We start from the raw sequence: 25,400 nt of genomic DNA on the forward strand, positions 1-25,400 counted from the left end.
ATAAGACCTTATGTAGACCTTTGTAGAGCTTTTTATGAGTTTCATTTTTTGTTTGACAACTTTTTCCGTACAATGAATACTTTCTGAAATAATTAACAAAAACAGTTTTATTTTTGAACCTTTGAGAAGGGCTGGGGGGCGGAGGGAGCATTTGCGCCAAAAATCCATTTGGGAATATTATTTACTAGATAAAATAAGTATTTAGGTTGAATATAAGCCAAACCGGAGGTGATAGCTTTTCGGAAGTCCACCCCCCTTTTTTGATCCACCACCACTTTTGACTGGAAAGTCGTAGTGAACATTTTCAAAAATCATTGTTTTTGTCTTGAAACGCCCTTTCAAATGATCCCCACTCGACCCATAGTGCCATTTAACATTTTCCCTTATTCTGCCGCCCCGCCCCCCAGGGCGTGGCGGGAGGGATCCACATCCATTCCGAAAAGTTGCTTTTTCGAAAACTTTGAACCCATGTTTGAACAATGGTTTCATTGATCGACGAGAGTTCATTTGTGTTGCCCTTCGAGTTTCAAGTTAAAGAATTTCCAGACAGGGTTCTTCAAAAGGTCTCCACGTGACAGGACATGTTGACAAGGATACGAGTTAGAACTGTCGTGTCGTCTGACATCGACTTAAGGAGCGAAGTCAAGCGGACGGCAACGGGAACGTGAACGACTGTCGTGTAGATACGAATTGTGATCTCTGAACCCAATACGCATTACATGCGGTGTCTCAAGGCTGCTTACGGGAGGGCAGGGCGATAAGTACGCGATTTATGTGTGCCGCGGACACAATGCGTTGTGTGTGCGTGTCACAACTTGCCGCGGATTGCATCAGCGAGGCTTTCGAGTGCTCGCCATGCGGTAGTCCATTGTTGCGTACCCACCGCGTATTACCGTATGGCACGCACGATCCGTTCCTACTCACGATCACTCCGTTACTTTCGTCGCGCCTCGCCCATACCTCCACGGTCAATTCGATCGGCCGCGACGATGAAAAGGATATACGCGTTCGCTCCTGTCATGTCCGATGTGGACGTGTAACATTGAGTACGAAGTGGCTTATTGTTGTACGCATTAAGTAGCTTAACATATACCGAATGTTTGTACAAACTTCCATTTTCCCAACTTCTAACTCTCAGCTTTAAGCTCTTAACCCGCAATCCTCAGTTTCCAATCATGAAGCTTTCACCGTGGATTTGCCAGATATGTAAATAAAAAAATCGTTGTTTTGCTTGAGTGATACGTAAGACATCAACTTTTTCTCGTATTTTAATTCAAATTTAGTTTATGTGCACACCGCTTTCAGAAAATTAAAAAACATAGCTTGCGATCAAATACGCGATTTGAATAAGCATTCTTATGCATTCTTTTTTTCTCACAAATTCTAATATATTCGAAAAATTTAATTTAATAAATAAGATTAAATTTTGCGTAATTTTTACAAAACTATTTTTATTTCTCGAAATGAAAAAAATGAGATGTGTCGCTCAGATTTTTTTAAATGCGGTTAAGAGAAGATTCCTATGTACGACAGTTACTAAGTGTTCAAGGATTCTTCACGGCCTGGCCCGCGGAACGAGTTCCTCGCAGGTGAAGGCGCGACGAGGCATAGCGCGTCCCGGAAGTAGGTGCGTCCAACGTAGTTCCTCCTTTCGAGGCCGGGACGTTCCTAATGGTCTCGCGATCACCGTTGTCGTTACGCGTTCGGTATTAGCGACCGTGCTTTGTCTTGCTCATACATCGATAAGCAAGTGTATAGAAAAAAATGAGAGGAGGAGAGAGAGAGAGAGAGAGAGAGAGAGAACTGATTTTGTTATTTAAAATAAATATGTAAATGAGTGTACATATAAAATATATAAATATATAATAATTAAGAATTTTTTTACCCAAAAGATTTGTATTACTGTTCAGGAAAATAGATTTACAAAAAACTGAATTGTTTATTAAAACTTGAAACTTGGTTCCTTTACAGAAATAAATTCAGTGTAAAAAATAATTTCTTCAAATTTTAAAATTTTAAAAACTAGGAAAAATAGGAAACTAGGAAACTAGGAACCTAGGAAAAATAGGAAATAGAATCAAATATTAATATATTAACATTTTTTAAGTAAAAAATGTCGCAATCTCTATAAACTAATTTTATAAAAATTGATTTAAGAAAAAAAAAATTGCGAGTAGAAGAATAAAAAATGTGCAATTTGTAAAAAAATTTAATATATGTATATAAATTATGATGGAAAGACAGTTCTGTTCTCTTTAATATCATTTTCTCCAAAACAATTTTTACAAATTTTATGCGTAACCGCAAAATAATTAGCTAAAAATAGAAATAAATGAATATAAGACCAAGTGCGCTAAAAAAAGAAAAGAGAGAGTGCGCGTTTAAGAAGGAACGAGGTGCGGGAGAGCACACACAGAGGGAGAGGAGAAGTCGGTCGTAATCTGTGGGAGAGGACGAGGAGGCAGCCAGGCATGTCCGAAGGAAAGGAAGCTCCGCGGACCTCAGTTCCGCTCGTTCTCGTCTTCCTATCCGATTCTCTCTCTCTCCACCTCCTTCGTAAGTGCTCGTACGAGCCACTGGTTCCGAGCCGAGTGTACCACGACGATCGCCGTTCTCCGGGGCGTGGGTGTGTGCGTGTTGCGTATGCACGCGTTTGCGTACACGCGCGAGTTGCACGCCCGTGGAAGCGACACACACCGCTACCTCTCTTAGGCCACTTACCTTCTCCCTCCAGCCCTGTGGGACGCGAGGACGACTCGTTCGAAAGATCGAAATGCATCCAATTTCCGTACGAGCATGAGGTTGTCCGGCAATCGGACCTAGAAGAAAAATCCCTAAGGGCCTCGAGAACTTCGATTGATCGGGGAATGACACTAGTACACGACCAATTGATGAGTCAACCCTTTGACATCTATAGATGAACGTCACGATTTAGCAGTTGTCATCTAACGTTGTGCACCTTGCGTTTATATAATAAATGAGAATGTAAATTGTGTTATTCGAGCAATATAAATTATTTGTTAAAATTGAAGAAGATACGTATACTTATTTCAAATTCATTAAAAGAGTTAGTTTACCTTTTTATGTACTAATTTGTCAATTAACAAAGATTAAAAATTACTTCGTTATTTAAAATAAGTTACAATAAGATTTATTAATATTGCATGTAAACAAAAATGTGAAATTTTATTGTCGAAAAATTATAAAAGATTAAACATAGTTTCTTCGTAAAAATTACAGAAAAGGATAATTTAATGTATTTAATGCGAGATTTAACGAAGCATATAAATATTTAAAAGATTTTTTTCTTTATGCGGTGCGTAAGCCAAAGTGAGATTAAAGTACGATGCGAGAAAAAGTTGATACCAGGCGTACTTTATTTAAATAAGATTTCGAGGATGTAATGAGCTGTCTGCAAGATATAGACGGCTCATTTACGCTTCGGCAAATCGTTGCTCGGTGTTCAACCGCGATCTCGTCCAGAACGGGGGAACGTTAATTTGCATAAATGATCGAGGGATCTCCCCATATCCCGGAAAACGAGCGAACGCTACGTGACACTAATGCCGTCTTTCGCATAGTAATCGAGGAAGCGATAGTTTCCTGGAACGCGGTCTTCTCCTTAATCGGTAATTCGTCTCTCGATAATACGACTCACTTGCCCGAGATATTCAGTGCATGCATTTACGTCGTAAGATAATAACCGAGCATTTTAACCGGTGAACTTTGATTTAAGTTTTATTTATAAATCGTGCAAAAAATTACACTCTTGCGTAATGTAAGAGATTCATTTACTATTTATTTATTATCTCAATATTAAAAGTCATCAAAAATGTTAAGTAAAAAATGACAAAATATATAGATATCATTTATTTTATATGTGATTAGGTAACAATATGACCTTCCTTCCTTACATTTAGATGAAAGCTGTCAATTCATGTATTTTCAAAGGCTAATGTCAAAAGAATTTTGTAATATGATAAGCCTTCACTTTTAGACTTTTTCTCTTTCAAACCTACGCATTTTCTCTTTAACTTTTCAATACTCAATTCCAATTGGGTTATCGTACCCCCGTTTCGCGTATCTGATCTCATATCTCCTTTCGCCGTCCCCGATATTCCTCCCCATCGCTTCACCCTTTCCGCGTGGGCAGCCTGCTTACGCGCGTTTTCACGTCTGCGTGAGTCGCGAGAGTGAGAGGGCACAAGAGAGAAAGAGAGATCCCGGACGCTTGTATCGTCGAAGAATGCCGTGTAATGATGCTGCACATCCGGGACGACGGCTGGAACACCCTTTCCCCCGCGCTCTCCCTTCGCCACCCGCCTCTCGTTGCCGTCGTCATCGTCGGCGTTCTCCACTCACCGTCCTTTTTACTTTGTGCATCCTCCTCGGCTTCCGAGGCACTTCTGTGGTGTGTGGTGTAGCGCAGATCGCGCGGCCGAGTGGCGAGAGGAGTGCGCGGTGGCGTAATCGCTCCCGAGAAGAGGCTCCTCTTCCTTCGATCGCGATGCAACATTGGGAGGCGACGGGGGAGAGGAAGAGACCGGATTCCAGTAAAGGCTTCGTCATCGCTCTTCGACACACAATCGGCGGGATCCATGCGCCCGTCCCGGTTATCCCGGATCGAGAGCCAAAAGCGCTGGATAAATCGAAAAGCGGAATAGACGAACACAACGCGCCGCTTGCACTAGCATTAGATTCAAATCTAGGTATCTTAAAGTTCGCTTGCCTGAACCTGGATTGAGTCTAATGATTGGTTTTTTAAATTAGTCCTATTGGTCATTTTTAACTCAAAGTCTTTTTTTACAATGTAAGTATAGAAAGAAAATTTGTTTAAATAAAATCAACTCGAGGTCAGTGTTTCATGCAATTTTTTTTTTTATTTTTAAAATTCAATAGATCATGGATACTAGAAAAAGACCTATGAAGTTCGAATTATTATAAATTGTACAGCTTTTATTTAAGTACAAAGAATGAAGATTATATTCCGTATTTATAATCACTTTATAATGTTAAAGAAACATTATTTTAGAATTTATTTTATGTCATGCTTTATTTCGCATTTAATGAATTTCAATACTTAAATCATAAACAAATAAGAATGTAAATACAGCTTTAATGTCTTGCACGTGTCGCGTTTTTTTCTTTCTTTTTGAAAATGCTAAATTTTTTTTATATTAAATTTATAAACTAGCTCCCGTTTGTTTTTACTTAATACAATGAAATAAATTGTTGTTTTTTTTTTTGTATACGTCTGGCGACATTCTTCGGCATGTCCGATTCGCCGATTAAATAAACAGGAAAAATCCAAATGAGCACGATGAGCATCGGTCGAAATGCACAATTAATATCTCTGACGTTTGAATTTGCATCGCGTGCGCGCGCGCATAGGCGGTCTGGAAAGTGGTTCCGTCGAAAATATAGACAAATTGCGTTGTTCGACAACATTGCATTATTGGTTCTGTATGGAAATTTTATAGTCCACCGACATGTGTCCACTTCTTCATCGCGCGAGTGGAATACTACTAGAAGATCTTTTCATTTTTACTTCGAGATTAATCACGGATTTTCTCCGAACTGCCTAACAAGTAATTTTTTAAATACATACACACTCTGGTATTATATTCGAAAGAAATTTTTCTCTAAAATAAATTCTATGCAAACTCCTGAAACTAATGTTGTTCGTTTAAAAAAATAATTTCCTCTGACAACGAAATGATAAAAAGTTCGAAGTACTTATCTAGTTATGCCATTATTCTTGTAATAATTACGATCGACGTGGGCGTTCGAAAGGATATCCGTTGTATATTATTCAAATACAACAATGTGGAAGAAAAAATAAGTATAAGAGGAAAATTGGCCTTCATAGAGAGAACAATCGTCGAATATTTATGACCACTTTATCGGAGTCTACCGTTATTTAAAATAAGGAACACTAGGTTCACAATTTGAAAGAGGACACATATCGAATGTGAGGCTCTCTGTCTCTTTCTTACGCCAACCAGTTAGCGAATAACTAGAAAAAATAAGGAAATCTAACCCATGTCATTTGTTTGTCCTTTTCCGATCGAAAGACACCCCATTCTTTGAAGGCTCGTTCTAGTTCGTCTTAGAACTCAGTAACTATAACAAAAGGAAGGGATGAGATAGAAACTTGGCCAAGGGTCCAAGTAAGGGAAAAATTGGCCTGTCTACTTTCTGTTTCCCTCTCTACTCTCCCTGTAGTTTTATCTTTCACTTGTTGCCTAACTTCATCTGGTTCTCATCTTACGTGACAAGCATTTTAAAATCGAATCGTCACGGCTCGTTTATATATGGAACCGAGAAATGTTTTCGTTCTATAGAACATTTCTTTTAGTGAACGTATAAGCATCCCTGTTGTGAGAAGAATCAAGAAATTTCAGAATAAGGGAGTGTTTGATAAAATCAAGCTGTTAGATGTATAAATTAAGCTTGAAACCGATATAATAATACCGACCAAAATATATAAAACAATTTTCAATTATTTAACTACCCGAATTGAATTGTATAATAATATATTGCATTACGTCACAGAAATATTTCAATAATAATTATTAGTAATAATTATTAAAGCACTTAACAAATTAAGCTTTAATCATACGAACAGATACCATAATCTTGTTTGGCGTTTAACTGGAGTCTATCTAATAGGTATGTTGCTTAATTACGATGTTAATGTAAACTTAATATCGTAAATCTGTTGAGAAATATTCATGCGAAATTTGTCAAAATATCTGCGAGATACTTCGCATTGATTACACGTATAGAGCCTGCATATATAACACAAGTATTACGCAAAAGAGTCGTATTCACTCGAATCTATAATCGCACCTTCGAGATACCGATATCTCTCGCTTCGTCTGAGATCTTCAAAAGACGAAGAATAATAACGGAAATACAGAGAGATTACACTAAACCGTTATACGCCGAATACTTAACGATACGGCAACGTTAGCATTCCAATATTCTATGCTTAATAATGTGAATGGCGTGTCGAATGAAATAATAACGTGCGCGCGTGAAGATTTATTAATTCCGTAGTCGAATACGTCGACGAGTCGCCAAGCGACCCGTTCGAACATTATGCGAATACGTGCGAAATTTCTGCGGAATTTTGCGGCTGACGCTAAAAGCCGATTGCGAGGAACGAACGGGAAACTGAGACAGACAGATTCGAGGAATTACTCACCGTTACGATGAAGTTGTGCTGCGTGGCGCCAGGAAGGAAGAAGTGGAAGGAAGACATGAACTTTGGTCGATGACAAAGACAACTCCCTACCGCAGACTGATTATACAGAATGATCCCAGACCTAGGTCAGAACAAAAACGTTGACATTAATATGTAATCATTTTATGAAGAAATAAAAGCAGGATAAAAAGTGCTAACATTTTCTGCAAATGTTAGCAACATTTTTCATTGTTTAAACTACAACTCTCGATATCTCATGAATTAATGATATTGTGCTTAAGCAAAACGATGCTGCTGCGCGTATAAACTAGCGCAACGGGCATCAAATATTAACTCGATAGTTGCAGTGTATCACGAAACGTCCTAATCACAGCCTTCTTCCTGAAGGCACGGGGAATTCCAACCGGAATCGACGACGGACCGGCCGACGATCGATCGATAAGCACAGCGAATTATATTCGGCCACGGGAGAAGACCGGCCGGTCGGCTCGCGTAGGAATTTAATTTGCACGGCGATACCGCCGCTTAATTTCGCCGTCCAAAATTCCGAGACGCGCAGAAACGCGTAAATAGATCTGCGATCGCTTCTCCCTACGGAGGACTCTAAATATTGCTTAGTAGACGACAACGATGACGTCTCCTCAGTTATTTTTGCTATTTGCTCTTTCACGACTAATTCTTGGAAAATATTCCAGTTACGCAGACATTATTATCGCTAAAAATTGCAGTTGAAATAAGTTACTAAATTCACTTTGAACCGTAAACGCGTCCAAGTGAAATGCATTAGTGTAAAAAAAAAAAAAAAAAAAATATTTACATTAATTCACATACATGTTACAAAGTTTTCTCGTTAAGTTTAAAAAAATTTCTCAAAACATTAAATAAGCCGTAAAATTGCTGTAAAAATGAGTAATGCTGGTCGTGTGTACTTTAGCATATAATTATTTTTACCTTTAAAACACATTTAAAAAATAATATTTTCGGGAGACGTATAAACACGGCATCAATATAGTAAAACTCAGAAACAAGTAAAACATTTAGAATTATATTGCGCTGACAAGGATTGGCTAAGAGATTAAAAAATGATCCAATAATTGATTAATTCTACTAACAAGTAAATACAATATCGGTGGCACGAATTAATTTAGTCGATGATGAAAAGCACCTCTCGAAAGTGCTCGTCGAAATAAAGTAAACGTTTTAACGACCGCGTATAGTATTATTGTTAATCAAACGCGAAGCACTTATGTGCGTGTATATTTCCTTTCTCTCTTTTTTCAGTACGATCGCTTTCTGATTACACAAATTAGCCGTCTCGGGATGTGCCGGTGCCGCTGTCCAGAGCAATTCGTAGTCAGCCTAATCGACGCGCTCGCAGTCGACGTTCTTGTTGGCTCAACAGCCATAATAAACCCGCGATTACTACACAGTGATAATATACCACGCGTTTCCTCCGATTACTTACGACGTCGCTCTTTTCGTTTTTCTCTTAATCTCTCGTTTTCTATTTTTCTTTTTTTCTTTCTCAAATAGTCATTTATTTTTAAATTACCTGTAAAAGTTAGGCAAAATTTAGTCAAAATATTTTTAAAAAACGTTTAATATCGTAATTTTTTGAATCAGAATTTTATCTAATTACACAAATCAATGAATTTTGATCATGACATTATTTTATTATTATTTATCTCTGCATAATTTTTTTAACATGATTAATCTTTAATTTTTATATCCTCTTTGTTAATTTATATGTTTATAACTTTTAAAGAGGAATTTTAATTTCCGGGAAATATTGCATTAATAATTTATCTTTATTTTTCGCATCTTTTTTCTTGTAATTTGCATTTATTGTTTCTACTGGAATTTTAATTTCCGGAATGAAATAAGTATCCCCACACATCTCTATTGATCCTTAACTTCCTCTATCTATCTTTCCGTGCTTCTTCATTTCGTTCCTTTTTCAACGACGGCGCGTCCGGCGCTGCGACGTGCAGCTTCGCTATGCCGCTGCAATAAATTGCATATCGCCCTCATTAGGCTCACTTTCCACCGTTTCTCGTTCGCCGTGCTCGTTTTTGCCGCACGATTATTACTGGGATTAAAGCAGATTCCCGCGCGCGATATGCCCCGTGAAATAATGTTTCTGACGTTTCCACCACGGAAACGTTATTTCTTAACTTATCGGCGCAATGTTGCACAACGTTCGATCGTTATCGCGGATTATTACGTGCTGCGTTTAAATGACACCGGGAGCTGTTTGAAATATTAATTTCGCGCTTGCCTAATTGGAACGAGATTCGCGCAGAATTGATTAAGCGAATTTGCGGTCTCGCGAATTCGCATTTAAATCCTTTTTACCTAATTCATTTATTTTTTAAAATGATTTAAGACTTACTCACTCCTCTGATTTATCGAGATAATTATCATTAATCTTCCTATATTTGATCTACCTGTGCCAGCGGAAATTTTATTTGAGCATTTCAATTTTAAATAACTTTCTTACATAATTTACACTACGTAATGAAAAACAAGCAACTTAGTGGAAAATTTATGTTAATATTTTTATATGAGTTAATATGAATTTAATAGCACAGCAATTGTCATAAAGAGTAAGTTTGCGCATTACTGTCTAAGGACGAGACGCTTGATGGAATTGATTTTTTCATTTGTTTGCATTGTGCTAAACTGCAATGTCATAACTAAATTTCTATAACCAAAGTTCCTATATACAGCTCAGTTTATTACACAAACTTCCGCTCACTCTTAAATAATAGGAACTTAATTTGTAGATCAAATTATGTAGTCCGTAAAATACAGTGCGCTGTTTCTCCTCATGATTTTAACGCTGTAATAGCATTCTATCCTTATAGCACTCTGTAATAACTTTTATAATAACAGGACTGCAAAGAATATGCTAAATTATCAATTCGGATACTCTTTTTCAAAACTCTACAGAGAGTTTCTACGTAGAATTATTAAATAAGCGTCACAGTGTAATATTATTTTATATAATCCTACATCAAATATTATTTAACTTACAATATTTTTCCGCTTATCAGCTATAAAATGACAGTTTCAAAGTAATGTAATAACACATCTTAATACAAAGCAAATAGAATATAAAATGTTCTTCATTTTCTTAATTTGTCATCTTTGGATTATTAAATATCCTGAATAAACGGTTTTATTACAAGTGTTCTGACTTATGTCCGACACATTGTGTAATTACATTTCGTTATTTACTTACTTCTCGTCGGTTTGCGTACGTGGGTATTTATCGTATGTAAAAAACGTTCGAGGATTCCGTGTTCCGTATTAAATGAATATTAAATTATATTTCACTATATTGTCAATTTAGGTTTAAATTTCAGTTTACGATTGACGGAAATTTGTATTGGAAATATCAGCCGAGGTCAAAGTGTCATGGAAATGGTCTCCGGTAAGCTCGAAACGGATGCGGAATCGAAGGTCCGGTAGCAACGATCGCGTTTCAGCTCGATGGAGATAATATCCGCACGAGTGCAACGAACGTTGGCCGCCTTCGCCTGGCTTTTCTCTCGGCCGGTGCGAGTACCAGTATGTCCGGTCAACGCGGAATTGGGTTACCTGCCTGCCTGTGCCGCCGGTGCCCGGAGATTGCTATAACTCCGGTATTACCGTAACCGATTATATAAGTTCGACCTGCGTGTGTTTACGCGCCCGCGAGCGAACCGAGCCATTCGCCACGGTGTTTGAAGCGCGTGTGAATGCGCCTTAAGGCGGAGGAGACACTTTCTCTCTCGCGTTCTCTGGTTTTACATTATCAGCACCGATACGCTGATCGAACACGTTGTATCAAAATTACGTAAACTTTACACGCACTCAGGGCAGAAATAATGATATAAAACATAGAAATGGCAACTGTGCGGCAATCTATTTTTAAAACAGTCTTTTCTTTACAGCGGGCTACTCTTTCACAAAACTATACAATATTTCAAGATACATTTTATGCATTCGTAAAGTATATACATATAATATTTAAAATCAAAGCTAAAGCTAAAATAAGAACAAAGTATTAATATAAATGTAGCGTATGCGTTTGAATGATAATCATTTTGGCATATAAAATATTTAATATTTAATATGCCATCACAGTATAATATTTTAATAAATGGCAGTAAATCATCTTGCGTACAATTAGAATAAGTGATTAATTTTTTCCATTACATCGTATGCATTTAAATGAGAAAATCATGTAGGATTCGCGAAAGCGAACGTATCGCATTGTAAAATCAATGTAGGTCTACTATAAATCGTGGATCCGCGATCTCTTCCGCGATCGGCCAGAGAATATCCCGATTAACGCGAGACATGGTAAATCAGCGAGCGCGTTCATAAATCCCCGTGATGTATTTCCACCGGAAATTATATCGATCGTCCCGATACCGACTTCTAAAACGGCGAACTCTTATAGGGTTACAAATAAAAATCGTAAGAATACGATCAATGCTTCGTTGCAGTCATTTCGCGTGAGATTCATATCGTTTTACGCTTTCCAATATCTAGAAGCGAGAATAATCAATGTTTCTCGATAGATTGAGAGCAGTAAAAAAATGTTATATATATGTTATATATATGTTATATATATGATCATAAAATATCTTTGCTTTTATCTCAGAAGACGTAACTAACATACATAGGATGTTATAGTTATGTTGAAAATATAAAGCACAAATTATTCTTTTAAAAAATGGAACAGTATTTGATATTGGATGCAAATAAAATGTTTTGCAGATTTTTTTTACTCTATAAAAAAGTCAACACTTTTACCCGAGTGATTTCTAAATTTTATATAATACAATTATCCCGAAATTTATTTTTAACTTGTACTACTATATTATATTGATCTTCATTATTATTGATTTTTTTTTCGAATCAATTTTAGGAGGAAACCAATTATAAAACTATCACGGGCAATTGAACGTACCAAAATTTCTCGTGTCAGATGTAAAGCTAACAAAAATATCAATTTCACACGTCACGACTCTCTCACGCGTCGCGTATTCTGATTAATTCCTCAACGCGCAGAACGATAAATAATAATCCCCACTTCAGGCGACACTTAAGAGTATCCACTAACAAATAGTGGGGATATTCATAGGACCGTACATACGCGGATACCGTGATCTATCGATCCATCGATCTTTACTTGTAGCTTGGCCTTTCGAGAGGTGAGTCGAGCCGCCGTCGCCGACTCGCTTCGCCCTCTCTCGCTTCGACGATAACCGCCCGCGGGATAAATGCTAGCTGCGTGTTAAAGTTCATCCTGTCGTTATTAATCCTCGATCATCCGCAAGGATCACTCGCAAAGAGACTCTTTTTATATCATCGCTCGTGGAAATGGCGCGATCTAAACGCGGGGAAACGAGCGCGGCCTTTTTATATCACGCTCATGGAAAAAAGCGCGACATCCACGCGGCCAAGTGACGACGTTTAATAATAATCAAACGCTGGATATTAGCTTTCACGGATGTCGCACGGATATTAGCTCCGCTATCTTTATTTCAAGATATATTTTATGTATGCATTCGTAAAGTACATACATATAATATTTAAAATCTAAGCTAGAGCATGAGAACAAAGTATCGATATAAATGTAGCGTATGCGTTTGAATATTTTATATTGTAATTATAATCGTTTGGTACATAAAATATTTAATATTTAATGCCATAATTTTTTACGCTCCTCTATCTTTCGCATCTTGTCGCGAGATTATATCGTGATCCTAAATGATTTCTGCTATACACGAGAAAATTGGATTTGTCACAAATATGAAGAAACCGTGATCCAAATAACGAAAATCCTGATATTTTTATTTAAAGAAAAATTATTAAATTTTTTTTGTTCGCGCTATTGCAATTTTTAGCAATCCGCGTTTCGCCAGGATCAATTCGTTCTCATATTCTTAACTTATTCATTCATCCCTTTCTAGTTGCAATCCTAAAATTTTAGTTAGATTGCAGCAAATCGGATAATTAGTGAGTAATAATTCTATTAATAAGAAAAAATTAATTAAACAAGATAGAATTTAACCGACATTTATGCAACCGCTTTAATTCACACGAAATACTAAAATTCTCGCGTCTATTATATAATTATCGTTACGGCACAACGATGACTTTCATTAAATGATTATTCTAGCGAACATTATCGCGCTTCGTTTCAGTTGGAAAACAGAATTGGCCAGATTAACGTTAAATACACGAGGCGCCGTATCGTCATTCCGTTCTCTCTCGCCCGATTTATTCTAATCCTCCCCCGTCTCCTCCACACTCTTCTTCGGGTCCGTTCTTTCTGCGGTCTCCCGCGATTTCTAATTGGGCAACGCAATTTCCTTCCTTCGCCTCGCGCGAGAAATTCCCGGATTGCGCCAACCGTCACCGTCGCCGCCGCTGCCACCGCCAGATTACTAAACCGCTGACGTTCGATGCTCCGGCAGTCGCAACAACAGCAACACGGTTTCTTCAGAATTTTGACAAGTAAATAAAAAAATATAGAAATAATGTTTAATTTGTTTTAACGAATCATTGCGAATGATTGTAAATTTTAATGAGACATAATATGTTGTCCATTGCTAATTATGCTAATTAAAAATTATCGAAGCTATTGATTAATCTGATTTGCTGAAAAGTTATGCGTTCTGAATCTACTCATTGAGATGGATTTTATTCAGCTTTTTGTATTAATATGATTTTCAGAGAGATTCTATCACGAGCATAAATATTTTAACATCATGAACGTAATCACAAATGACTATATAGAGTATTACAATCAGAAATTTATAATTATAAAACGCTCCTATTAATATTAATTGTTTATAATTATACCTTATTTGTTTATAAACACTATCAAAAACTTTTTTATGGGAAGTATGAGTGCCTCTGAACTAACTAAACATTCCTGTTCTTCAAAGAGTGGATATAAATCATGTCGTAGTGCTTTAGTTACGTTACAAATCCTGATGCTTCAGAGAATTTCGTGAAATATGCGATCCAGGTCTCGACGAGAATTCGAACTTTAACGAAAGATAATTACTAACCGGTTAGAGATAATTGTAGGCGACAAATAATCGGTAGGACTTTGTCTCTCTCGATCGCTTCCTTTTCTTTCGGTCACTTTGCATACGTCCGAAATTGCAGGACTTTCGTATGTCGTAAAATCTCGGTTTCAGCACGGCAATTTTGCGTCATTTACCCTCTTTTGCGCAGTTAAAATCCTTTAGCAAAATTATCGTTAAAATTTAAAAACTATAATAATGCGTAGAATTTACTCGAAGGAACCAAGTGGTAAGTACGTGTTCTTTCTAACTTCTAAAGAATCGCCATTAAAAGTTAATGATCTGTCCAAGCGTATTATAGTCCTGCATGTTCTAACTTGTCGAATACTATTATTTATGCAAGTGTAATAAGCTTTTGTTAAAAAGAAAGCATGAAAGAAATACACGATGATATAAAAGACTAATAATTCGTAATAAAAATTTCTTCAATATGCGTTTTAATTAATACAAATAAAATAAAAATATGCGGAATCAAATATTTGCACAATAATTTTTTGTACAATAACACAGAAATATGATATAGTATATAATATAAAAGTATAACGTATGAAAAGACTTTATCTTTTGAAAAAAAATTTAAAAAATCACTATACTTAATCCTATGTTAAATATTCTCATTTCCAATTTCAATCAAATTCAGACTTCTGTTTGACATTTTATCAATAATGAGCAAATTTTTAAATAAGTTGCTTTCATACAAGACGAAAAAGTTTCGGAAATTCAATATACAATATTGGAGAACCTATAATAAGCTGGAAGTTTAATGAGCATTGGATACAAGATACATTATTTTTATTTTTATCTCATATTTTTAAAATAATTTTCAAAATTAATTACGTGTTTTTCGAAACTCTATTGTGTTTGATAAATCTTTAATACGTTTGTTCTTATCGCTTACATAAACATATCGAGAGAGTTTTGAAATTAAGTATTTTTCGCGAAACTGCTTAGTTTTGGACGCGCGTAAATATTTCAAAATATGCGCAGAATATTTGCTACGATAGAAAATTCTGATTCCTTGCTCTGTCCCCTAAAATTTTTGTTTTTTGTTTTTGCAATCCTTTTAACAGGCTTTGGTATTTTGGTTGTTAGGTGAGCTAATGGTGGGAGAGTAGAAAAAAAAGTAAAAAAAGAGTAGAAACCCAAAAAAGAAAAGAAAAAGAAGAAGTAGACCCGAAAGAGAAGGCAAGCCCGAGAGATTATGGATGCAGGTAGCGCAGAGAAACCTGTTTTACCTGCTTGTTCTGAATTCATATAAATATCAGCGATTTTCTATGTTGATGCGATATCAATAATTTTGGTATATTGTGCATTTTTTCTAAGAATACATCGCGCGATTATCTTAAACGAGCTCTACGGTGACGATTTCTTTTCGTCTTCGTTTGTCGCGTCGTGTACAATATAAAATTTTGGAGAACTTCGAGTACGGAAGGAATTTTGAAATATGATAGATATGTTCGAGACATCAACATGTAATCTTATATTTTTCAGAAAAAGTATGATAAATTTGAATATGTAATTTCAATTTTTTTAATCTATTTTTGAAACTCATATAGGAAACATGTATTAATACGTGAATTTTATGCGTATTGTAAAATACTATACAATATATAAGTAATAGTGAAATTTTATGAATAAATTTATAAAAATTGAGATTTTTTATCTTAAATTCATTTTAGCGATGTCAGATAATTTTAATTAATTTTGAAAAATTTTTTTAATAAATCAAGGAACTATGTAACTAACATAAAAACAATGATTTGTTGTCTTTAATTGTCGAAAGTCAATATGCTTCGTAAATATATATTGATTCATTTCTTACTAAACAGAAAACTATATAATATTTCAATTATTATGTTTATTTTTAATCTAAAACATCTTAACTATTGGAAAACTAAACTAAAACTTCCAGCTTAGTAAATTCCGCCGGTTGTTAGAAAACTTTTCGTGAGAATAAAAGAAAGTAGACGAAAACCGAGGAACAAGTGAAAGATTATGCACAGCTGATAATGCGCGCACGGGACGAAAATTAGGTTCGTTATCACGACAAGGTCAGAGTTTAACATAGATTAACGGGCAGCGAATGCGTTACCATGTGCCATTACAAATCATCTTAATGCTTTTTTGTAGAAAAGTTAAGTTTATTTTGGTGGACAGCAAAGATTTCCTGATAACTAAATGTATTCTTCATTTGCGATTACAACTCGGAAGCTATCAAGATGCAACAATGTTTTAATTAAGAGAAATGAACTCTAGACTAATCAAAAGAAACCATTCTGATATAAATCAGATACCGATTTTATCTGTCGCAATAAAAAATGTGATAAAGGGAGGGTAGAAATTACAGCCCAGTCCACGTGCATCGCGCGTGGCAATGCATTGTGGTACTTTTTCGTGTTTTGCCGCGATTAAGATAAGGCCAGAGAACAGCAGCGGTAGTGGGATCGTTCCGCGAAAGAGGAAGGGAGAAGAAAGACTTGTTTGCTCGAGATTATAGCGGATTAATAAGTTCGACCAGGTCAACAACAACGCGATTGAAATTTATCACGGCAATGCCGCGTATCTTCTTTTGCCTTTTGGACAATCTTTTGCTATTAATATAAAATGCAAACCACATGCACTAAAATATACACGGAAAAATATTCTTAACGGATAAGATGATCCTCCGGTGCCACCCATTATTACGTATTATAAAATATTATAAATTATAATATAATAAATTTTTAATTTATAATAATAAAGATGCATTTTGAAAATTTCATGTCTTAATTGAATTTTGCAAATATATTCTCAATTGCAATTTTAATAATATAATTTATAATTTGTAAATTTTTTAAAAGTAATTTTTATTGCTATTTTCATAATAATTTTAGTAGCAACAGTAGAAAATAATATTAGAAATATACTACATATAATAGTAATAGAAATATATTATATATAATAATATTAGAGATTTATTGCGACTATTCGATATTATGTTAGCGAATAGCAAACAATTTAACTCGTAAAAGATTTTTATATCTTGTTAATGTTATCTATTGCTTGTGTTTCTCTCATCCTTCTCTACATCTCTATAAATATTGCCTTAACAAGCATTTTCCTCTACGATCCAATGTCACTTTTTTCTTACACGAAGTTGAAAGCGACGCGTTTCGCTGAGTTTTGCTATGTCGCAAACGAATTTGCAAAATAACCAGTTGTTGATCGTGCTTTTGCATATTGTGTAAATAACGAATAAAGAACATGCAAATATTTAGGTGCGCAAAAACAGCAATTATCTCATTTAAAAGACTTAGATAAAAATGATTTAAGATTGTTTCTAATTTTATTATCGAGGCATTTGAAAATGTTTAAAATAAATAATTTTATTGTGACAAGCTCAAAATTTGAACAATTATTAAATTCGTATTGTTATTATCGATAGGATGATCAATTTCGATATCGCCAAATTTATATTTCGGCAATAAATAATTATCTGTTTACGTAAAAAATTATTATTTGTTAATAATTCAATCAATATATAAAAATACTCTGAACTGATTTAAAATTTTTCTTTTTTATAAGCATTTAACAACTCTCGCTTTTGTTTATTGCGATAAAGATTTGTTTACTCACTTCATTTATGATTTATATCATACTGTAGAATAAGACACGATTGACGTAGCAAGCCATTATCATTTATGCGAATCATTCAGTGATCATTAGCTTCAATCACTTTTTGTTCTGATTTAGCATCTTATCAAGAAATTCATTAGTAAATCCTTTTTTTTAGTATTAACGCAATTTTCTACAAGTAAAAAAATGATTGTATGAGTGTATGATTGTATTGAATGAGTAATGTTGATTGTATTGATTTATTTGCGATATCGTGAGAATTATAACGTCTATTTATCTGCATAGTAAAGTATAATCAAACTTTTATTACTTGCTTTATGTTAGATATTTATGACAATATGCGATGGAAGGCAAAGTAAATGATATAAGAAATACATTTGCTATAGATCGAATATGTTTAGCATTAGTGTTGAATATATAGGAAAAGATACACTATCAAAAATGTATTATTTTGATATATGAATATAAAATTCTGATAATTAGGCAAGTATGTTTCGATAAAATGTTCGAATGACGATTGAGAGGTTAGAAAAATATTGACAACGAAAGACCTAAGAGAGAATTATATAATATAAATGCAACAAATATTTCTCTTGCCGTGCGTTAACCGTAAAAAATTTGTTTCTCAAAATAGATCTTGTGTCCATTTGCAAGTAAATCGTGTGATGAGAATAAAAAGTTGACTGTTGTTAGTAATTTGCAATTTTTCATTGATCGGTCGATGTCAATAACATGAATATTCTCGCGAGTCACGTTCGCGCAAAAAGTGCTGCAAACTTCTCGCAAGCAAATTCATGTTTAAGGTTTAAAGTATAGAAAGCTATTTTACAACGATCATCTTGATACGCGTATTATATTCGATCAATATCGTATTATACATGATCAATTGGCTTAATTCGATGAATAATATATCGTATTCGTATAGTACGAATTCAATAGGAATACATTTTCGGTACACATATCAGACGATCGGTGTAAATTAGTTCCGAAAAGGAAGTAAATAAACGAAAAGTCACCGTGAGGCTACTGTCTTGACTGTTTCCATCAAGGCGTTCCACGTTGTGCGTGCAAGTGGAAACAATCAGCCGGGGTTAACTTGACGACAATCACGATTGCGATATGAGGAAGCTACGAGGAAGTCAGCAGGTCTTTTTCTCTCGTTCGCTCTTTCTCTCTCCTTGTGCGCGCTTTGCAGCGTTTTATCCCCCACTCAACCGCATGACGGCGGTTCGATATACTTCCGCGTGCTGGCGCTGTTATCTGCGTTACGGCAAACGGCCTGCGATTGGTCAACTGCTTCGTCCTGCTATCTACTAGCGGGGTGTGGAAGCGCGTATGATCGCAGGCATTTCACTCGGCATTTCCTAGAACGGCGAGCGGTGAGCTCAGTTGTTCGCGGACGTCGAAACGCGATGGTACTAAGTTGCTAGTTGCTGCGCGTTGCCGTTCGACGAGCTTCAATCGACGAGAGCGATCTTTCTCTCTCTCTCTCGTCCCGGCGAAGCAGATTCACATGAAGGTTGTTGTAAATCATACGCGCTTTGAGTTTCGCATCTCGTCTCTGCATCGTCTTCCTCGTTGTCTTTATCGCCGGTCTTTCGGAGCGAGAAGGAAGCAGTACGAGTGACAAACAGGAGCTAAAGACCAAGTGACACAAGTGCTCGGTGAGTGCTAATAACCGAGGATTCTCGCGTTTCTTCTGTGATACGCGTACGAAGCGCTAAGTCACCGCGGCCGATAATCGCGACATAACCCTTCTCACGTGTTCGCGACAAGAAGTTCGCCGGACAGCATTTCCGTCTCTCTCGCACGCGGATGTCACTCGCCGCGACCTGATTACGCGCGCGTGCCGCTCCGTGCGTGTGTGCACCACGAGGAGCGACGACAATTCGCCGTCCGATGAACGGTGGAACAGTTTGTGTCTGGTTGGACGACGACGGCCAGTGATATTACAACAGCTCAGTTCCCGGCGAAGGATTTTATCGACAAGACGCTGCAACCGACAGCGAAGCCAAGCAAAGGCAGTGATCGAGGTAATTGATCCGCACAGTTTTTCGCATATTGCGCGCATTTTGCGAAAATAAATTCAACGTTCCCCGAGCTATGTCGACGGCATCCTAGTGTATGTGCGCGTAATGTGTTTACGTGTGTCTGTTACGGGCGCGTGCGTATACTTGCACTCGGTGTTTCTTTCAATTCCTCATTGTAAACAAACTGCCGTCATTGCGTTTCGCGGAACGTCGTTTTTCTCTTTCCGGAATTATAAAGTTCACGGTTTACGAATTTCGCGTTTTACACACATCCGTGAGCAGCATTTATGATAATTTATTACATGCTTCGTTTTGTCGCATTTAACGATGAGTGAACACATTTTACTGAGGATTTAAACCAGGCAATTAAAGACAAATTCGAACGATCAAAAATTGAGTTAGTTTTAATTCCTTGATGTTTAAATATTTGATTCTCATATAAAATCTTCCACAAGTTTAATGACATCTGAAATATACGTATTCTTCTGATATTATTTACATAAGAGCTAAACATTAATTTTTACACTTTACGCAAAAGTATTCAATAATTGATTAACATTTATTAAAATACAGTTATTTCTGTAATGATTTTAATATCAGTATTTTCCATAGCAAACAACATTAGTGAAAAATTTATAGATTCAGTATGTTTGTTTCATGGATAGTGTACAATTCCATACACTTAGAAGTACTAACAATTTATTTTTGTAATTGCAAGTTTAAAATTTTAAACTTGAATAGTTTCTCGTATTTTAAACTTGAATAGTTTCTCGTATTTTATCTGCCATTTCAAATTTAATCAAGTTTACAGAAATGTTATCAGAATTGTTTTCTTTACATTTGACATTTTGTATTTTATTCCTTGAAACTTACAATTCGTCTTACGTTTTGTAGTGTTTCGCAACTATTAAGTCTGTACGCGAAAGGTCAAGCATTTAACGAAGTTGGTCTCGATTTTCGTTCTCCCTCGATTCTCTTGTTGTATTCGAGAGATTCGGAGCGAAGCGCAGCTCGTTATGATTGTGAGTACGAAGAGAGTTAATGCCGGTACGGCGCGATGTGCAACCCGGAAATCCGCTAAAAGCCCGGCCTCGCTTTAATCCGCTCGGCGATGTTAATAACCGGTCGTGCGGAATTCAATTAACGCGAGTCGCTGACGTCAACCGTTCTCCTCGCGACTTTGTTATGCGGAACATCGGGAAAGTAAATAGCGCGTCGCCTTGGTTGTTTCGAATGCAGAATGCAAATGCACGGAATTGCGCGGAAGGAAGTGATCCGATTATTATCGCGAATTCTTGTCGCGAAGAAAACGAAATTGCACTCAAAATCACTTTTACTGATTGAACTTTTCGAACCCGAGTAATAAATATGATGATATAATATTGTAATTTTATTGTCGGCCTTATAAAACCAGTTTTGATCTAGTCACGCGATGATTTACTTCAAAATGATAATTGACAATTATTGGAATATATCTTGGTGTAGTTTTAAATGGGTGTCATTTATGCGATTGTATAGAATTAGGTGCAGTTATGTAGTTATATATAAGGTGTAATCATATTGGATAAATCAAGATAGTGCTTAAGCTACTTTTAAGATACTTAAGCTACTTCTTGAAGCTATTTCCTGGTACGATAGTCTTCTCCACATGATTCATATAAGTCTTACCTTTTTATATAAGACGAACAGGTTTAAAACAGCTATACAAAATTAAACCAGCCTTATTTTTGCATTGCCGCATACTAGATATGGATACTGCAATATATTTTATATTTACCTATTATGTAAGATTGCGTTACTTACTTTCCTGTTAAGTTCGAAATATTTTCAATGCACAAATACATCGTATAGATACACGGAAGTGAACCGGCATTCAAATATCTCTCGCGGGTGTTGAAATATTCAAACGCAATCTTATCGCGCGAAAATCGTTTCACCTTAAATGAGCCTTTAAGCAATTTCTGCCGGAACGACGACGATGACGGCGTTAAAGACGAAATCGCCTACACGCGCGTCACTTCGCGACAGATCGATGGAATCTAACATGCCGCTAGCCGTGTACGGAAACGTTTACGTAAACCAACCCGTCTCCCCTCCCCCCCGCTCCCGGTAGGAACCGCTCGTATTTCTTAATCGTTATTGAGGAAGTTGCGCGTTATCATTTACATAACGCGAGCGAGCGAACGAGCGAATGAGCGAGCAAGCGCGGACGAGCTCGCGCGCGTAATACCCAACCTGCTCGCGGCTTTCGCAAGATTTCCACGAGTCTTGTGCGGGCACCGCCATCAGGCGAAACCGGCTCTCTTTCTCTTTCTCAAATTTTCTGCGATATACCACGCACATTCAAGTAGCGTTATAAAGCAAGAACTGAAATCGTAAATCTGTTTGCGAATTCAATTTCCGATGATATCGTGCGCGAAAAAGATTGTTTCATTTCGTTATTACGAAATATAAATATATAGTATGTATAAATCATTTTTGCGTGATGTAAAAATTTAAATTCGTATGAAATTATGTGAGATTTCCATTATGGATTACGAGACGACCCCGCGTGTTAAGATATTTAAAAAATTGCTAATATATTCTTCACGAGCGTGAAAGAGGCGCGCTTATTTATAGGTTGAAACTAGCGTTGATAATAGATGCTTGAATATATTGCAATACCTTTTTCTTATTAAATTGATATAAAATTTTAGTGGAATTTTTTTTATTCAATTGTATAATAATTAAATAAGAATTATCAGCAGAAAAATAGCGCGATTTTATAGTATCTTAAATTTTTTTTTTTCAATAAATCGCTAAAATTCTTAAAAAAAATAATATTGTAAATTTTATTATTAATATAATTTTGTTGTAATTTAATCTAACGCATTTACTATCTTTACACCGCGATTACTCAGATCAATCGGTTAAAATAGGTTTCGCGAAGAAACTTGGCTGGAAAAATATTAAATTTTCGTTCTTATGTAAATTGAATAAAAACGAGGCGCGGTCGCGCGCAAGACATTCTCAGTTCCTCGTCGCGCCAGGCGCGAGCCAGAGCTACTTTCCTCCTTTGTCCGGTCGAGACGCGGATTGATTTCTGATTAATGCGGATCCTCCCCGCGATACTTCCTCATTGCGAAACCGCGAACGGCGAGCCAGCGGTAGCATGGACGCGACGCGGCAACGCGCGCAATTAAATCTCTTCTGCGAGAAGGATTCGCCGTGGAGATGTTTACAAACTTCGTAAGCAGATAGTAAGAAGACAAAACGGGGAGTTGGCTGCATTCATTGGCGTAAGCTTAGATATACTCGCAAATCTTATAAATATGTAATGTTTTATTCGTCAAGATCGAATCATATAATTATTAATTACAAAAATACTATTTTTTTAAGCATGTGCTATTAAAACAAACGTAAAGAAATTTTAAAGCGTTTTCGATGGCACAAAATATATTTTTATCAATTTGATTTATTAATTTTCTTACTTCGTAATTGCATTGATTTCTTGATTTTATTAATTTTATAAATTCCTTTAAATGCCGTGTACATTCGAATACTACAACAATATCCAAATATATCACATATTACAAACCTGCTGATTAGATTGATAATTCGGAGCGAAAATAACGTAGATATATTTAGCATAAATCATAATGTAAATTCTGAGAAAAAATCATGAGACATTTTGTGCGCGCGTGATGACTTGTATCGCTCTGACATGAAGGTATCCGGCTGACTGGCTGGCCACCAGTGGTTTCCGGTGACGACGCCGTTGTCGCTGGCTGGCAGACGACTGCGATATGTATGTACATAGGTTATCATCTGCATGCACGGGTTATAAAGAGTATAGCAAGCGGACGAGTGGCCGCGTAATCCCCGTCCGTGTGGCTGTCGTATTCTTAACTTTGATACGACGTTTTGTCATCGTCGGATACAAATACGCGCGTTGCATTGCGGCTGTAACCGAGCTGCCATCTCTTGGTGTCGGAAGAACGCCAAGAAAAAGAGAGGAAGAGAGATAGCTGGCGAAGCTGCGGGTAGCAGCTCGAACGGCAAAACCGGAAGCTCGCTCGCCGCACACAGAATCGCAATTTTCTTTTATATTTTTTTGTAAAAATAATTATTCTCTTTGAAGAAGTTTTCTTCATTATATTTATACATCTTTTGTTCAATTTTTATCACAGCTGGATTCCTTTTAATAATTTTGTAATGATTCATTATAATTAGCTTACAGTTCACTGAAAGAATGTGTCTTTAAATCCTGGCACTTTGCATCTTCTGCTGAGACATTCAATTATGAAGTTTGTTATCATTGAGAAATGATTCACTCGTAACAGTCAGACGTATACAAAGATATCCATTAAATTTAAATGATAGTTACATGTTGCATAGCGCGGGGGAAACACATAGTTCCGAGTTACATAAAGTTACAATTTACGTAGATAAATTATTGAAAACTTATCTATATTGCCGCTGGCCGGTAATTTTCCTAACAGGGATTACAACGTCGGATGCGACCAGAAACATGAATATTAATATCGCTCTTACTTGAACATTTGCTAGTTATCGTGCGCACATAGGTCGTGATGCGCGACGCGTTGATTGATTTATGATTAAATTAATAAGTACAAGCTGGATTGCAGTCCGTGACCTAACTCGCGCGTCTGCTTAATACACAATCGACTTGAGTGCATTGAACAAGATTCCGCGATACGCGCGCTAAGAAATTAATAAGACGATTATTGCTTATACTGACGATAAAAGTAAAATGAAGTGTAATTAATACTTTTTATTATATGCAATTTTTTGTATTATGATTTATAAGGCCATTTAAACAGAAATAGATATGTCGAAATTCTAATTGCGAATTGAAAGAAGAAAGTGTTTCGTGTAAGAAACATATTTTTATTTTTAAATTGAAGCTACTTGAGTTTTCCTAAATTGTTCTACTGTCAATGAAATTTCATGACAATTATCTTTAGAGAAAAAATATTTTTTGAACTACATACAAAAATAATTTTACAACATACGGTTAGAAATACAATAGAAACATAACGTGTCAAATGTACAATACGCGTTCAAGGCTGTCATGAGCGTCGAAAGAACGCAGAATTCTCAAGGAGAATGCCGACTAAAATGGAGACGGTGACTCGTGACCGAGACGAGAGTGGAAGGACGGTCTTTTGAACACGCGACTCCATCCTGGTGGAAGATCTGTCACCCGGAAGCATGGATAGAGAAACGCACACGAAGACCTCTCTCGTCGGCTTATAGCGGCGGAACATTAGCATTTAAAGGGGACGAATTATCGGAATTGCTCGAAACACCGCCGCGGTGCACAGGGTGTATCGGTAGTCGTGCGCTTTCTCTGAGCCGCGGAGATATCGGAGGAATGCTGATTATTCCGATTAGTATGCCGAGCTATATGACTTTTCTAATATTCTTTTAATTTTCTAAGCTTTCTAT

General features: G+C 36.4%; 1 protein-coding gene and 1 long non-coding RNA gene across 3 annotated transcripts in view; one reads left to right on the forward strand and one right to left on the reverse strand.

The window, feature by feature from the left end:
• The window catches only part of LOC105668757 (uncharacterized), a 116,586-nt gene extending 97,359 nt beyond the window's left edge, over positions 1-19,227 (reverse strand). Inside the window, exons 1-2 of the long non-coding RNA XR_010889505.1 lie at positions 18,936-19,227; positions 7,211-7,331 (exon numbers count right to left, since the gene is read on the reverse strand). This is a non-coding gene — a long non-coding RNA (uncharacterized lncRNA). The remainder of the gene's footprint in view (positions 1-7,210; positions 7,332-18,935) is intronic.
• Positions 19,228-19,301: 74 nt separating this feature from the next.
• The window catches only part of aop (anterior open), a 33,477-nt gene continuing 27,378 nt past the window's right edge, over positions 19,302-25,400 (forward strand). Inside the window, exon 1 of one of the 2 annotated variants that reach the window (XM_012361283.2) lies at positions 19,302-19,952. The gene's annotated coding sequence lies outside the window, so the exon portion shown is untranslated. The remainder of the gene's footprint in view (positions 19,953-25,400) is intronic. The other variant, XM_012361289.2, reaches the window with a different exon arrangement.

The sequence above is a fragment of the Linepithema humile genome, chromosome 3, assembly GCF_040581485.1.
Source record: "Linepithema humile isolate Giens D197 chromosome 3, Lhum_UNIL_v1.0, whole genome shotgun sequence".
NCBI lineage: Eukaryota > Metazoa > Arthropoda > Insecta > Hymenoptera > Formicidae > Linepithema > Linepithema humile.